The sequence below is a fragment of the Cryptomeria japonica genome, chromosome 11 (genome assembly GCF_030272615.1).
Source record: "Cryptomeria japonica chromosome 11, Sugi_1.0, whole genome shotgun sequence".
Taxonomy (NCBI): domain Eukaryota; kingdom Viridiplantae; phylum Streptophyta; class Pinopsida; order Cupressales; family Cupressaceae; genus Cryptomeria; species Cryptomeria japonica.
This window is the reverse complement of record NC_081415.1, coordinates 677,005,296-677,021,920: the sequence shown is the minus strand read 5'-3', so window position 1 is coordinate 677,021,920 and position 16,625 is coordinate 677,005,296.

Below are 16,625 nucleotides of genomic sequence, written 5' to 3'. Positions count from 1 at the left end.
GTTGGGGCTAGGTGATAGAGAAAATGATGACTAAGGGGACCTGCTTTGCATGGGGACTGTGCATTTTGTCACACTTATATCGAGAGTTGCATGAGGTAGTATATTGAGAGGTAAGCTCACTAGGAGTGGGGATCACTCTGCTACATATCTAGGCATGGGGGCACCTACCTATGACCTAATCAGTGAGTCTAAGATTTAGGGCAGTGGATCAGCCCTATGTATATATGTATGGCGGTATGATGAGTCAGCCCCACCTGGAGAAGTTAGAGTGGTGGTGGCGGGCGCTTGACCCGGTATATATTAAGTGCGAACCCTGGGAGGATGATGTAGAGGCCTTGCCTTACATATTTATGACATGGTACTTGATTGGTAGGACAACCTACAATGTGGAGAGATAGGTACCCGAGAGAGTGCTGAGACAATTTGGACGGAGACAGGGATTGCTGAGTGGGTCTGGAGAGTATGCATGGGTGGTACGAGAGAGGTTCTTATGGGGGCTAGTATTACCTTATGATTAGGATTTAGTAGAGTTTTGTACTCTATAGACGAGACCATGGAAAATGAGGTCGGGGGTTGTAGATGCAGGGGTGATAGATGAGTACACGAAGTGTATTATGACACATCCAATTCCTCATATATGAGATACATCAGAGCCGATTCCATCCTTTGAGGAGGAGAGGAGATAGATATGAAGGAGGAGAGGAGGTCGTGGAGTGGTAGTAGGAGGACGAGGGAGAGGTGATGGAGGAAGTGATGGAGGAGGAGGTGATGGAGGAGGAGGTGGGGGTGGTGGTTTTGGAGGGGGTGGGGAATTTGGAGGTAGAGGTGGATGGTTACAATGGAGAGGGAGAGTTGGGCATCCATTGCGACTGTCATAGTGGCCTTTGATGTAGGGAGGAGTTATATTAGGTGGCAGGGATATGGGGGAGGGGGAGGCACCTATAGATACGAGAGAGGGAGCCATGGGAGGATGAGAGGGAGCTACTAGAGGAGAGGGAGCTATAGGTGGAGGAGATATGAAGGATCATATGATATTATTTTTTGCAGACGCGGCTAGAGGGTGTGGAGGTGGAGGTTGTAGCTAGAGATGTATAGTTGTTTGCATGAGAGTCAGAGTTGACTGTAGTGCTATGGGAGAAAGATGATATAGTGGAGAGATTGACAGAGCTACGAGAGAGAGTACGGGTTGGGGTAGGAGCATAGGGTCCTACTGGGGAGGTGATGAGGGAGATTCAATGAGCACATGCTTAGATAGAGTATTGGCGGGTTTTATATGAACTGGTGGTGCCAGCAAGTCAACGAGTACTAAGCTATTCACAGATGCGTCGAGTGAGATCAAAGCTATCTCAGAGGATGCAAAGTAGTGGTGGTGTGATGGTTCCTCCACAACAAGATAGTGTAGGGGGTAGTGGGGGAGCAGGTGGTGATGGTGGTGCTGGTGGTGATGGTGGTGCAGCATCTGGTCAAAGTGGCATTTGAGAGAGCATTTACGTATTGTATTACATTGTCATTTTGGACTGTGTCTTGGATGGCTCTTGGTAGCCAATATTTTTGACTTCATTGTACTCTGATACATGAATGTTTTTGTGATATGATATGATGTGATATATGAGGAGATCCCATAGTTTGTGATACTATGCTTGTTGATGATATGTATGGATTTATGCAGGATGATGATCTATGATTTATGCTTAGATGGATATTTGTACTTGCTATATGTAGGTGTTGATGAGATGATTCCTATATGCATGTTATGTTTAATTTATATGATGTCTATATGCATGTTTATGAATGTGGTACTAACATGTGGATGCACGTTTATGTATGCATCATTTGTTGGTGAAATTCTTTATGTATGTAATGCCATGATGATTATGTATGCATAATGAAATGATACTAATGATGATATAGATAGTACTTGTGTTTTATGTTGATGAGATGATGATATGCAGTGATGTTTGACATGTTTGAAATGCAATGAATGAAATGATTTATGTAAATGCATCTAGATTGTTTAAAATGAATGCAAAATGGATAAACAAATGCAAAGTACAAATGTTTATGTGACGATATTTAAATGAATGCACGTGTAAAATGTATAAACTAATGTTTGAGACAAATGGTTTTTGTTATGATCTAAATGTTGATAAAATATGATTAAGTGAAATGATAATGCAACTCATGGGTAATGAATAACTGCACCTTAATGCAATTTAAAAGGATAATGAATGCACTTTAATGAATCCTAAATGAAATCATTTGTAAGATAAAATGAATAAGAATATACTAAATGGATAGATGAATGTACTTAATTAATGGATAGATAAATAAATGTATGCAACTAAGGAAATCTAAACAAATACATGGTAGTTAAATGTAAATGATGATGAATGATGAGTTTAAATGATACTAAATGAATACATAGTAGTGATTAATAATGATAATATGTAATAATGAGAAATTCATGCAAATGAATCTAAATGTCATGATTTTACAAGGATGAAATGATACTAATGCAAGTAAATGATAATGAACTATTCAAATGCAACTAAAAGATATTAAATGCCTCGTAATGAACATCTAAAAAATGAAGTTAATAAACCTATATGCACGTACATGATAATTAACTTAGGTTTATTTAAATGCAACTAAATGTAATGAAATGATGATGTGTTCATGATAGATGAATGCAAGGTTGTTTAGACTTTGCATGATGCACTGATGATGTATCAGAGAACTCTGTCATGATTGTATCTAAGACCAATTTATTTTTCAAATAACTTCTCATATTTAAAAACTTGTTCATACTTGCATACAAAACCATGAATATGAATAATGAATGATCAAATCGATGGGTGATATGCAACAAAATGCAATATAAACAGATGAGATGAAATGATGATCCATAGTGCATTATTTTCATCATTGAGCATGGCAGTATCAATCTTGGATGAGGCAGTAGGAACCAAGGATGTAGCATAGTATCTGCAAACAAGTAGCATAAATAAAGAATAAAGAATATGGACCCTCCATAATGGTTCATGCTCATATGGTTGAGGTATACATTGTAGTCAGCAAGCCATAGTGATTCATGACTATATTTTGCATAAGATCACATAGCTTAGTGAACTTCCCATGTAGACACCATTAGTACATGCCCTGGAACTTCATTGGAACAAATCACAGAAGATACACAAATAAAAATGATACTTAGGAACCATCCTAGTTACTCTAATCACTTATGGATATCCTGGAGTAGCGTAGGAACCTGATATAAATGAATAAATGACTTATCAAACCAACCAAGTACTTGATAGCTTTAAACAAAATTTTCTTGTCAATGAAAAAAATGGTATCTTGTCTTCGTTTTGCTAAGGAAGGATGTATTCTTGTTAAGACAGTTGGGCGCACTTGTGTTGATTGTTTGGTCGATGTGATAAGTGATTGTTGTTAGAGTATCTCAAAATGTTTGTTTGGTATCTGCGTGGATGCGTATATACAAAGCGTTGCCATGTTTTTGCTTTATTTTTGATGTTTTTTGATGTTTTTTGGATTTTGTAAGATAGTTTTGAATGTTTTTAGTATTTTGTGATTGTTTTGAATGTTTTTGGATTTTGTAATTGTTTTGAATGTTTTTGGATTTTGTGAGAGTTTTTGAATGAAGAACTCAATGAATCACAAGTAATGTAGAATCCACTTCCATTAAATAGGTTAAGTGCATTGCCCCTAGTTTAGACATAACTATGAAAAAGCGGGATACATGAAGCATTATCCTTGATTGTAGATCAATAACAAGCCATGGTTTTGACTGATGGATATGTGGATGCAATGAATTTGATCGTAACAAGTCTAAAAGACAATAGAGCCATAGCCTTTACGAGTGGTGCCTGTTTGCTAGGTTTTCACCATCGCACTTACCCAAGGTGCCATTGGAGTGGTTGTTCATCATTTGGATGCATGATTTTTCTTTACTATTTTGATTTTTTTTTTGGGTATTTTCTTCAGGATATTTATCTGAATGTTTTTGGTGTTTTTTTGATATGCATTGGATCCTAATGCTCTGTATAGCTTATGTATAAAATTGTTTTAGGTGCATGCTATTGATCGAATCTTCTAGCAGTTCTCCTTCTGAAGTAGCCAACTGATATGCCCCAAACCCAAATACAACAGTGATAAAATATGGACCCAACGAGTTTGATTCAAAATTTCCCTGATGTTCTATTTTTGGTTGGTTACGCGGGTTCTCTCTGAGAATAAGATCACCTACCTCAAATTTACAAGGTCTAACTCGATGATTATAGCTCCTGCTCCTTCACTGTTGATAGGCTTTGAGGTGGTTATATGCATCTTGTCATTTCGCATCAAGTAGTTCTAAATCTTGGAGACATGAGACTCTGTATGTGTCATCATCTATGAGATTATGCAAGGAAACCCGTAGAGATGGTATCTTGACCTCTATAGGAAGGATGGCTTCTGTGCCATAAACCAATGAGTAGAGAGTTGCACTTGTAGGGATTCGAATGCTAGTTTAATATGCCCATAGTGTTGGATTTAATTGAACATGCCAATCACGATCAGCATCATTGATTGTCTTTTTTAGGATTCTCAATATGTTTTTGTTTGATGCTTCGGCCTGACCATTTCCTTGTGGATAATAGGGAGTGTAAAAGCGGTGTTGGTTGTGAAACTTCTCACAAAGCTCATGGACATCCTAATTTTTGAAAGGAAGCCTATTATATGTAATGATTGACATGGGTAAACCATACCGGTAGATGATGTAATTAAGGATGAATGAGGAAATCTTCTTGCCAGTGACTTGGGTAAGTGGAATAGATTCAATCCACTTTGTGAAATATTTAGTAGCGGTAATAATGAATTTGTGGCCTTTGGATGAAGATGGATGAATTTTACCCACAAGATCAAGTCCCCATTCACAAAAAGGCCATGGTATTGTGATTGGTTGTAATTCTTGTGTTGGTGCATGTATCAGGTCTCCATGAACTTGGCATGTCTTGCATTTTCTGACAAAATAGTAGGAGTCTTTTTCCATGGATGGCCAATAGTATCCAGTGTGTATGATCTTCTTTGCTAGTGAAGGACCGCTTGAGTGAGTCCCACAAATTCCTTCATGTACCTCTTCCAAGGCCTTTTATATCTCATCCTATTCCAAACATCGAAGGAGAGTACCATCAAGACTGTGTTGGTATAGGGTTTCAGCAATGATGGTATATCGAGCGGTTTGGCGAATGAAGGTTTTACGTTGGTTACTCGATTGGTTAGGAGGAAGTGTATGATCACGGAGGTAGGTGTAGAACTCACCATACCATGGGGATTCAGAACTGACAAGGTGACATATCATCTAAGATTCAGGGATATCATAAGCGAGAATCCAAAGTTGTTCTACCAAGAACTTGTAGCGTGTTCAATTCTATGGAAGATCTAGGAGAGATGCAATGGTCGCCCTAGTGTTAGTGGCTTGATTATGATCTCTAGGTATCTTATCAAAGGTGATAGTAGTAAATGATGCCTTTAATTTGTCCACCATTTTCTTGTACGACATGAGTTTATCATCCTTGGTTTGATATTCATCAATTACTTGTCAGATGACCAGTTGGGAGTTGCCATATATTTGTAACTCTTTCAATTTCCATTGTATGGCTAGTCGAAGTCTGGTGATCAGGGCCTCATATTGTGCTATGTTGTTTGTACATTGAAAAGTTAGCCTGTAAGTATAATTTCCATGGTTGTGCTACTATGATCATGAATATCTCTTCATCTGGAAAATTGGAAATAAGAGGATGGTCACCTATGAGGGGTGCATCGAGCAACTGATCTACAATCAATTGACCCTTGATAGCCTTATGGTCCACATACTCGATGTCAAATTCACTCAGAATCATCACCCATTTGGCCAAGCGGCCTGTCAATGTTGCTTTGCTAAGTAAGTACTTTAGTGGATCAATCTTGGAAATGCATTGTACTTTATGTGTTAACATGTAGTGCCTCAGTTTAGTGGCTGTCAAGATTACTGCTAGGCAAGCTCGCTCAATAGGTGTATAATTGAGTTCATAGCTGACCAGTGTGTGAGAGATATAGTATACAACACACTCTTTCCCTTCTGCATTATGGTGTGCTAGTAGTACACCCAATGTTGTATTTGTTGCTGAAATATAGAGCAATAGAGGTCCACTCGGATCTGGAGGGATAAAAAATGGTGTATTCATGAGCTAGTCTTTAAGCATCTGGAATTCTTGCTAGCGTTTGGCATCCCATTGAAAGTGGATGTTTTTGTGTAACAGGTGTGTAAAGGGGTGACATTTATCTACCAGTTGTGCAATGAATCTTCAAATGGATTGTAGCCACCCTTGTAATGTCCTTAGCTAACTGATGTTATTTGGAGGTGGCATGTCCATGATTGCTTTGACTTTTGCAGGATCAACCTCAATACCTTTGCTTGAGACAATATATCCTATAAGTTTCCCTGAGGTTACTCCAAAGACACATTTATTTGGGTTGAGTCAAACATGATATTGTTCCAGTCTGTCAAATATTTTCTCCAATATTTCTAGATGACCCGCTCTTGTTAATGATTTTGCCAATAATTCATCGACATAATATTCCATTATAGTATGCATCATATCATGAAAGATGGTGGTCATTGCTCTTTGATAGGTTGCTCCTGCATTCTTCAGACTAAAAGGCATTACATTCCAGTAGTATGTTCCCCATGGACATGTGAAGGTCATCTTATGTTGATCCTTTGGTGTGATCTTTGTCTGATTGTACCCTGAAAAGCCATCCATGAGAGATAGCATGGCATGTCTTGCTGTTAGGTCTATGATTATGTCAATGTTTGGTAGGGGAAGTCATCTTTAGGACATGCCTTGTTTAGATCTCTAAATTCAGTACATATACGGGTGCCCCCATTTGGTTTTCCAACTGGCACAATGTTGGATATCCAATCTGCATAATCAATTGGTCTAATAAAATCAACATCCAGGAGTTTCTTAAGTTCTTCTTTGACTAGTACCGCAATCTGGGGGTGCATCTTGTGAAGCTTCTGCTTGACAGGTTTGGCTCCTTTTGCTATGGTGAGGTGATGCATGACTAAATCAGGATCAAGACCAGGCATGTCTGCATATGACCATGCAAAATTGATCTGACGCTTCTCAAAGAATTCGACAAACTTAGGTTGTTCCTCTAGAGTTAAAAGAGATGCCAGATGTATGTGGTGAGGAATTTTAGGAGTCCCCACATTGAATTCTTTTGTTTCTTCAATAAGGATTGGTGATCATTCCTGTTGTGTACTAGAAGGGAGGATGTCAAACCTTTCATCCTCAGGTGCCTCAGAGAGGTTTTCACCATTGGATATGCTCTTTCTTTTTTATTTTGTGGGATCAATCAGTGCCACAATGTGGTTTTCATTGGAAGATCCATGTTTTATTGTTATATTTTTGTAGTTGAAAGGTTTGGCATCTGCCCCAAAGTATGCTATGCTATTAAGTTCAATAGCGAATCTAGCTTTGTGATCCATGCTTGGTATGTTATCCCGTAGTTCCAAAAAGTCAAAGATCACCTCATCGTTTTGGAAATGGTCAAGGCATGGGGGATTAGATTGGTTCCATTCGATGAGTTTAGGATGTTTAATAGGCATTACCTCATCAATCAAGTTAAGTTCATAAGAGGTGTCAGTGAGGGTTAAGACGTTGTGGTGAAGATCATTGATAGTACTCTCCCTATTAGAATCAGGCGTAGGATGTGACGTAGGGTCTATGGAAGGTGTTTCCAGTTTAGGAACCCAAGAGGTTTTGATTTGTGCTTCTCCATAAACAAGGATTTTTTTGTGAGGTGGAGGGGGTGATGTGTCTTCCTCATGTGAAGTATTGAGATGTATTGAATCGAATTCCCACTCATGTGAGTCAGTCTTCGAGTCACTTTCCAGTATCCAATTACTATACCAAACCGGGATATCCTTTGAGTTAAACATTGCAAGTGTGATTGGTTAATGTACCATGACAAATGGAATGATTGGTGCAGCAGGAAGGATTATGGGGATCAATGAATCTGATACAGGTAGCATCGGTGTTGTTGAATCTGTTGATTATGATGGAATTGCCAGTGTTGTTGATACTGTTAATGGTGTTGTTGTTGTGATTGCTATTGTTGATTGGGTTGCTGGTTTGATTGGTGGGATGATTGGTGTTGTGGATGATATTGCTGGGGTTTTTAGCCTCAATGGGGTAGTTGGTATGGTCCTTGGTGCTACTGATATAATCAAATGTGGCCTTTTTAGAGTTTTAGGTTGATATAGAGGTTTACTGGGTTTTCCTTTGAATCTGAGTTTAGGAAGAATCTCCTTTTGAAAGCCTAATCCAGTGTTATCTTTAGGCTTTAATTTTGGTTGTAGTGGCTAATGTTGTCCTTGCTTGCAAGGTCCCAACACACTCTAACCATCATAACCCATTCTTTGCATAATGAGAAGGCCTTTTCCATATTGATCTGTGGGAAGCTTAGCTTGTTGGATGTAGGTGGTGATAGGGTCTTTATAGATCCATTATGCTAGGTCCTCATCTTTGGTCTCTTCTTTTTGACTCTTTTCAAGGATAAAATGTTGGTATTTTGGTATGGTTTTGTCATTGATGTCAACACCTACTAAATACTTATCAACTCTGGCACTTTGGAGAATTAGCAACATTCACCAGCAAGCAAGTGACTCATGCACAGTCAGCAGTATCTGGTACACCGGCAAGATATAATGATCACCGACACTTGGAATGATATGGAAAATAGTTGGTTATGTCGAAGACATCGTGTGGACACTTTGTCTTGGATTTTTGTTTACTGGTACATTAGCATTTGCATATTTGCTGTTACTGGCAAATAGGTCTAGGTTACACCAGCAGGTTTATCTTTTCCAGATCAGCATGGCACGCTATGGAGATGACTTATTATTGTTGTAAATGCATTAAGCCGAAATATTGAATCTATTATTGCACCAGGTATTAATTGATATGTAAATTAATTTTATTGTAATATCTTGTAGAGCCGACCTACTAAAATTGGTCTTAGGTTATGGTATAAATGTAAGATCTTATTTGTAAGATCATGTGTAGAATGCAAAAAAAGATTGTGTGAAGGTATATGTGAGAATAAGCAGAGCTATACATGCAGACATCATTTGAAGATTGAAGGAGAGTTTTTGAGAAGACAATCAAAACTACACCGGTATTGACTCCAGCATATGAAGATGCTATTTTGAGCAGTACATTCTTATTGGATTTAACCATCCAACTGTAGCCAGTGTGACTCCCATTTTGTGATTGAGCAGTGAGCTCTAGGCGCTTGGCCTTTCTACATGTGCAAACCCCATTTGTATACACTTACTATCTATAGTAGTATCATCTGATTGTGGGTAAGGTTTCCCACCATGGTTTTTGTTGGCATTTTTGTGGTTTATGTTGTCATTGTCATTGATGGACACACACTTGTATTGAGATCCCCTTTATATGTATGAGTTTATGCTCAACCGGTATTTGTTCCAATCGGTATGTTGTATACTAGTCTCTAGACTAGTGGTGATTTTGCAGAATTTTTTCCCTAGTCTGAAGCAGCATGTCAACCCCAAGCGGTTCACAGATCACAAGTGGTATGAGGGAGGAAAGTGGCACAACACATTCTTACCAATCTTCATTTTTGTCAAACCGGCAACTGGCATTTTGTATGAACCGGTAATACTCTATGATGAGTTACCAACCGACATTTTGTGAAGAGTTACCAATCCACCGATTGTTTGACAGTCCCGACACATTAATGGTGATTCCTGTGTCATGTTACTAAATATGTCTAGGTTCATTGAACCTAGGAAATTGTAAATAAATCCTATTGGGCCGACATGAAATCAGATTCCTTTAAAAGGACATCATGTCTATAGTTTTAGGTTGTTATGAAAAGGGTTAAAGTTGAGCTAGGGTTTAAGGTGGATGTTGAGTTGTTGGAAGAGTGATCTTATCTAAGAAGATTGAGTTGTAACTGAGAGAGAGATAGAGAAGATTGAAGTAATGTTGGAATGCATTAGTTGTGAGCAATACTGGATCTAACCAAGCAGTTTGTGCTATTAGATAGATCAAACACTTGTTGATTACTCACATCTTTAACAAGTCTATAGCCCCTAACCGAGTAGGCCTCAAAGCCTTTGTAAAATCCTCTAACAAGGTGGTTCACACATGTGAATCTAAAATCCTCTAACAAGGTAGTCTTTAATCGGACTTATCTCCTAACAGAGATTGAGATTCCTAACAAGATCTGTTCTGGTGAAGAACATTGTAAGACCTTAACTGGTCTGGTTTCTATTCTGCAGATAGTGACTTGTGAGTTCCATCTCATTGTGGTTTTTCCCAGTTGGGTTTCCATGTCAAATATCTTGTGTTATGATTGTATTGCTTTTGTGGGTGAATGTTTTATTCGCATTTTGGTTTGCATGTGTGATAACCGGTTTGACTGTTAGACTGCTTTATCGGTTTATCTTTAGACTGTGTAAGTGTTTTTGTGCAAAGATTTTTGGCATACTAATTCACCCCCCCTCTTAGTATTCATCAATTGGTATCAGAGCCAACCTTTCTATAAGTTTAACCACTTGGAAAGAGATATGGGGGAATACACCTTGAGGGAACTTACTCAATGACTCACTAAATCTGAGCAAGCCTATGATGATCTTATGGTCAAATACAAGGCATCTCAAGCAAAAAGAAGAGAACATGTAGAGAGGCTGATGGAACTATCTAAAAGTAGTTCTGAAGATGAAGCTAACATGGAAGCTATGATTGCTAAAGTGAATAAGTTGAATGATTCAAACTCCAATCTGAGAAAGGAGTTGGAAGGACTGACTATTCAGTTCAGTCAAGAGCTTGAGAATCGGAGAAAAGTTGAAGATCTGGTAAAAGATAAAGATCATGAGATCTCCAAGTTGAAACATGAGATTAGTGCACTAATTGCTTGCCTTCGTGAGAGAAGAATGGAAAAGGAAGACATGCAAGGAGAACTAAACATAGCCATCACTGAAAATGCAAGTCTAATGGAGACAAATACTGCTATTTCCAAAGAACTCTTTGAGTGAAAGGAAATACTTGCTAAGTTTGGCAAAAGTACTGTCAAGCTAGAGCAAAAGCTTGAGTCATCTAGACCGACAAAGAATACCAATGGTCTTGGTTTTTTTGGACATGAGGAAGGAGAATCCTTAGGAACAAATGTTGAAGCATCAAAGAAGCAACTGACACTCAAAGGAAAAGGTAAGCAAAAATTCAAACCTGTTTGCTTTAACTATCTTAAAGAAGGACACACTGCCAATGTATGTAGGAGCAAAGCCTACAATAATTTTCCTTATTTTATCAACAATGTACCAAGATTCAATAAGTTCAATGGTCATTGTTATGCATGCAACAAGTTTGGGCATAGAGCATTTGAATGCAGGTCTGTAGTGGATAACACTAGAAGATATCCTCAGAGGACCCAAGGAATTGGTCCTAAATATTTTATGAACCAGAACCACAACCGGATTAATGACTTCAATCATCAGTCAAGAAGCGGTGGTCATCAAGCAGCAACCAGATGGAGAGAAAGTTGTATGATCTATCATGGTCATGGTCACACTTCTGCAACATGTAGAAGGAAGATTGGAAACATGTACAATGGACCTTGGAGAGCACCTAGACTTGTTTGCTATCACTACAACAAACCGAGTCACACTGCAAGATTTTACAGAAGTAGAAAAAGTATATCTGATGATATACCGGTCACTCAGGAAGGAGAAATAGGTGTTGAAAAAGTTCAAGGAGACATGAAGAAAACATGGAAGAAGAAACCATTATTGTCGGAGGAGTAACCAGTTTCTGCACCTAGTGTGGAAATATCGGAACCAGCAAACTAAGCCTCAAAGGCTTAGGGGGAGCAAATGATGAAATACTTTCGAGCCCCTGATTGACACCGATAAAAGACCTTTACTGGTATGATACACCTATCGCTTGGTAGAAGACCAGGAATGGTAAAAAGGTGAATTAGGGTTTATGCCCTAATAGAGGAGCATTAATGATGGTAGGTGAGAAACATGTATAAATGCAAATTTTTAGATCATTTCTCACTATCTGTTTTTGAGCAAAGAAAATTTTTCAAGTGTAGACCGAAGAAAAGGCGATTTGAGCTTTGACATCAAGAAATTGGATAACCTAAAAAGAGATTCAAATCTAGTTTGCAAGCGGTAGTGGAGAACACAAAGCAGTGATTTGGCATCCGATGGAGAGCGAAGTAAGGTAGAATTAGGAAGCCCTAAATTCATGTTTGAAAGGTACTTTTCGTGTTCTTGAAATACTCTTCAATGGCTTCCACATCTCATACCAGTTCAAGCACATCCATTGAGTCAGAAAGTTTCATTCAAAGGAAGTCCAAGTATAATGCTTTGTCACAAGTTCCAGTTGGAGTCATAGTCAAAGAAGGAATTTCAAATTATATTGATTGCAAGATAGAAGACCTAGGGTCCTTAGCCATTCATACTCAATTAGGTCTATTCTGCAGAAAGGACAAAAGGATCAAACCAGAGTTCAGTATCTTAGAGAAGAAGAAAATCCATAATGCGGTATATTTTCTAGAAGACTTCATAGAGGATCACATTAGGATCATCTTGAGTAGAGTCCATAGTGAAAAGATGTACCTAGAGAGAATGCATGATATCACGCCTGAGGCAATTCATGCAATCACCAGCTTCTGCAACACAGGGGAAGTTCTAGCCCTGAGAACAGTAAGCAAAATGGAAATGACCAAGATCACCGATTCGACAAGTGATTCATGAGGTATGACAATTAATCCTATCAAGGATGAACTGGTGAAATACACCTACATGGTGATAGGCCATAGAACATTCTCAGCTAGCAGGATTAATTTTGTATCTGCTGCAGCGGTAAATGTCGCTTATCGGATGAATAAAGAGGATAAATAATTTGACATATGCATCAGTATGTAGAGGAAACTCTTGTTAAATCTTAAGGCAATCAAAAAGGACAATTAACTGAGATTTAAGTTTGGACAACTACTGGTAGGGTTGTTTTCTATTTACAAGGCTACTTTTTGGGTGTAGGAGATGTCCAGTGGTCCCCTGACCAACCGGTAACCAAGCAGATAAAGGAAAGTGTGCAAGCCATTGGAATCAACTACCCTAAGGTACTGAACAAATACTTTGATGAGTTCAAAAGAAAGATGAGTCAGAGGGTATGAATCTCAGGTGACATAGTGAAGAAATATGAAGATGGCATCTATTTCACTATTCAGGTGTACAAATGTCTAATGGAGGCTGTGGAGCCTAGAATGGAGGAAGTGGAGCCTATGGGCTATGAGGTCATGTTTGACATGCTGGAAGGGTGTGCTTCAACCCTTATTGCCTCGCCTCTTGATCCAAAGGCTAAGAGAACCGAAACCTACTTGGAGAGGATTGCACCGGTTGAAGAACCATCGATGAAGAAGGAAAAAGAATCAGCAGCTAAGAAAGCTAAGGCAGTGCCTGTAGCATCAGCAATAGCTACCACTGCGACTCCAAGAGTGACCAAGCGGTCACTGGCAAAGAAGAAACCGGAGGTAACACCAACAAAAGTCTTCGAAAGGAAGAGGAAGACTAAGGTAAATGAACTGGACTCCAAAGAAACCGAGTCTGATGAACAACCAAAGAAGGCTAGATAGACCAAGAAGATGAAGAAGAATGAACTGGCAACATCTGCACCAGTAAATATAGATATCTCCTCTTACAAACCTTTGGCACATTGTCAAAGAATAGTAAAGAATATTAGGAGAAAGTTACTTCATGATTTAATAGATTATTATGATGAATTCAATAGTGAAGAAAAAGATGAAGTACTGCAGGAAATCATTCTTTATTTATGTAAAAATGACTAGTCACCATCAGAGATTAAATCTCAGGCACCAGATTCATTATTTAAAGCATTGGATAACAAATGGCACATTTCCATTGAAAAGGAACAAGAGATTAGGGAGAAAGTTTTTGCACAGTACTTCCCCGAACTCTCAAATTTAGAATTATTTGATGTATTGGATCAAAATAAAGGTCTCTTCTTCACAAGGAGAAGAAGACTCTGGTTGTTGGAGGGGAGAGTTGATGATTTAGAAAAGGATACACATTAACACATGGCCCATGCTATCAGCTCTCACAAAGCTCGAATGGCCAACCTCCAAGCGGAAAAGGAACCGGTTATTTCCAAATCGGATGAGGTTTTTGATGAGGAAGGAAACCTGGTGGAGGAACCAATCGACACCATAGATGTCGATGCCCTGGATATAGAAGATGTCACTCAGGACATACCTTATGAGGGAATTGAACAGGGGCAATAGGCTGATCAGGGTGGTGAACAAGCTATGGACACACAACAAGCGGTAAAAGAACAGGAAGAGAAAAAGAAGAAGGATGAAGATGAGAAACAAAAAAAAAAGGAAGAGAAGAGAAAAGAGGAAGAGGAGAAAAGAAAAGATGAAGAGAAGAAGAAGTAAGAAGAAGAAAGGAAGAAGAAAGAAGAAGAGGACAAGGAAGAAAAGAAGAAGGAAGAAGAAGAAAAGAGGAAGAAGGAAGAGGAAGAAAAGAAGAAGAAAGAAGAGGAGAAGAAGAAGAAGGAAGAGGAAGAGAAGAAGAAAAAGGAAGAGGGAGAGAAGAAGAAGAGGGAAGAAGAAGAAAAGGAAGAGCAGAAGAGGAGAGCAGAGGAGAAGAAAAAGGCAGAGGAAGACAAGGAAGAAGAGAAGACAAGAGAAGTGGAAAAGATGAAAGCTGAAGAAGCCAAGGAACGAGAAGCGACAAAAAGCTCTTAGGTGGAGACTCCAAAGGCAACCGAAAGTCAACCCTCACCGGTTGATCTCTCTAGTCCTATCGATCTCCAATCTACAAGTTAGTCAGAGCTTATGCAGAGCATCAAGGTTGCTCAAGAGCACCTTGAGATCATTCGTAGGAAAAAGGAACAGGACATCATTCAGGCAGCTGTAGACACACTTACCGGTTTAATGCCCGGTACTAATCTTCCTGACACTGATTCATCACTACCACAACTCAAACTTTTGTGTACTATAGTGGATGATCAGGTGTAGGGTCTAGAAGAAGTAGCAGAGGCCAATGTAAAGAAAGAGCACCAAAAGGCTCTTAATGTTGCTCTCGTGAAGAAATTAAATGAGCTTAGGACTAAACTGCTAAAGGATCAAAAGGACATAAGGAGTGCCTTAGATGAGGGAAACTTGCTACTCAGCAAAATCTGTCAACCTCATCTGTTCTGTGATGATGTGCTAGCCAAGAAGCAATAGCTTCAAACAGACTTACAGTCCTACTTGAGCACATTCAAGACTCCTTACGACTCCTTTGCAGCATATGGGCAAACCGTTCACCGGTTCCAAATCCAATCAGCCAAGATGGAGTAAGAGATCAAGACAAGGTCTAGGGATTTGCAAGAGCTTCAACTGGTATTACTTCCATGACTGCAAATTATCTAGAAATGCTATCTGAACCTGGATGCCCTGATAGTCACACAAGAACTGAGCACAATAGATGCCATGGAGGAACAGGTATCGCAAATGCAGACAGAGAAGGAAGTGGCAACCTCCCTACTTGAGTCCTGGTCTCTTTCCATGAAACAATTTTTGTAGGACTATAAAGTGGTTTTTGACAAGTATTATTCATCATTGTCATAAACTCTTTTATATATATATGGAAACAAGTTTTTCAGCGGTACTTTGTCATTGTTGGCAAAGGGGGAGAAGTATATGATTTTAAATTTTGAAATTTTGGTATATCAGAGGGAGAAGTATCTATTTTGAATTTTGATATATGCTATATGCTCTGATGATTATGCTCTAAATACAAAATTGCTATACACTCTGTTGATTAAGGGATACTGTATATGCTTAGGGGGAGAAATTTTGTTAATGGCAAATTTTTTTGTTGTAAAACACTTAGATTTCAAAATTTTATTTTTCTAAGTGTTGCCATCAATGCCAAAGGGGGAGATTGTTGGCATTTTTGTGGTTTATGCTGTGATTGTCATTGATGGACACACACTTGTATTGAGATCCCCTTTATATGTATGAGTTTATGCTCAACCAGTATTTGTTCCAACCGGTATGTTGTATACTAGTCTCTAGATTAGTGGCGATTTTGCAGAATGTGTTCCTTGGTCTGAAGTGGCATGTCGACCCCAAGCGGTTCGCAGATCACAAGTGGTATGAGGGAGAAAAGTGGCACAACACATTCTCACCATTCTTCATTTTTGTCAAACCGGCAACCGGTATTTTGTATGAACCTGTAATACTCTGTGATGAGTTACCAACTGACATTTTGTGATGAGTTACCAATCCACCGATTGTTTGACGGTGCCGACACATTAATAGTGATTCCTGTGTCGTGTTACTAAGTATGTCTAGGTTCATTGAACCTAGGAAATTGTAAATAAATCTTATTGGATCGACATGAAATCAGATTCCTTTAAAAGGACATCATGTCTAGGGTTTTAGGTTGTTGCGAAAAGGGTTAATGTTGAGCTAGGGTTTAAGGTGGATGTTGAGTTGTTGGAAGAGCGATCTTATCTGAGAAGATCGAC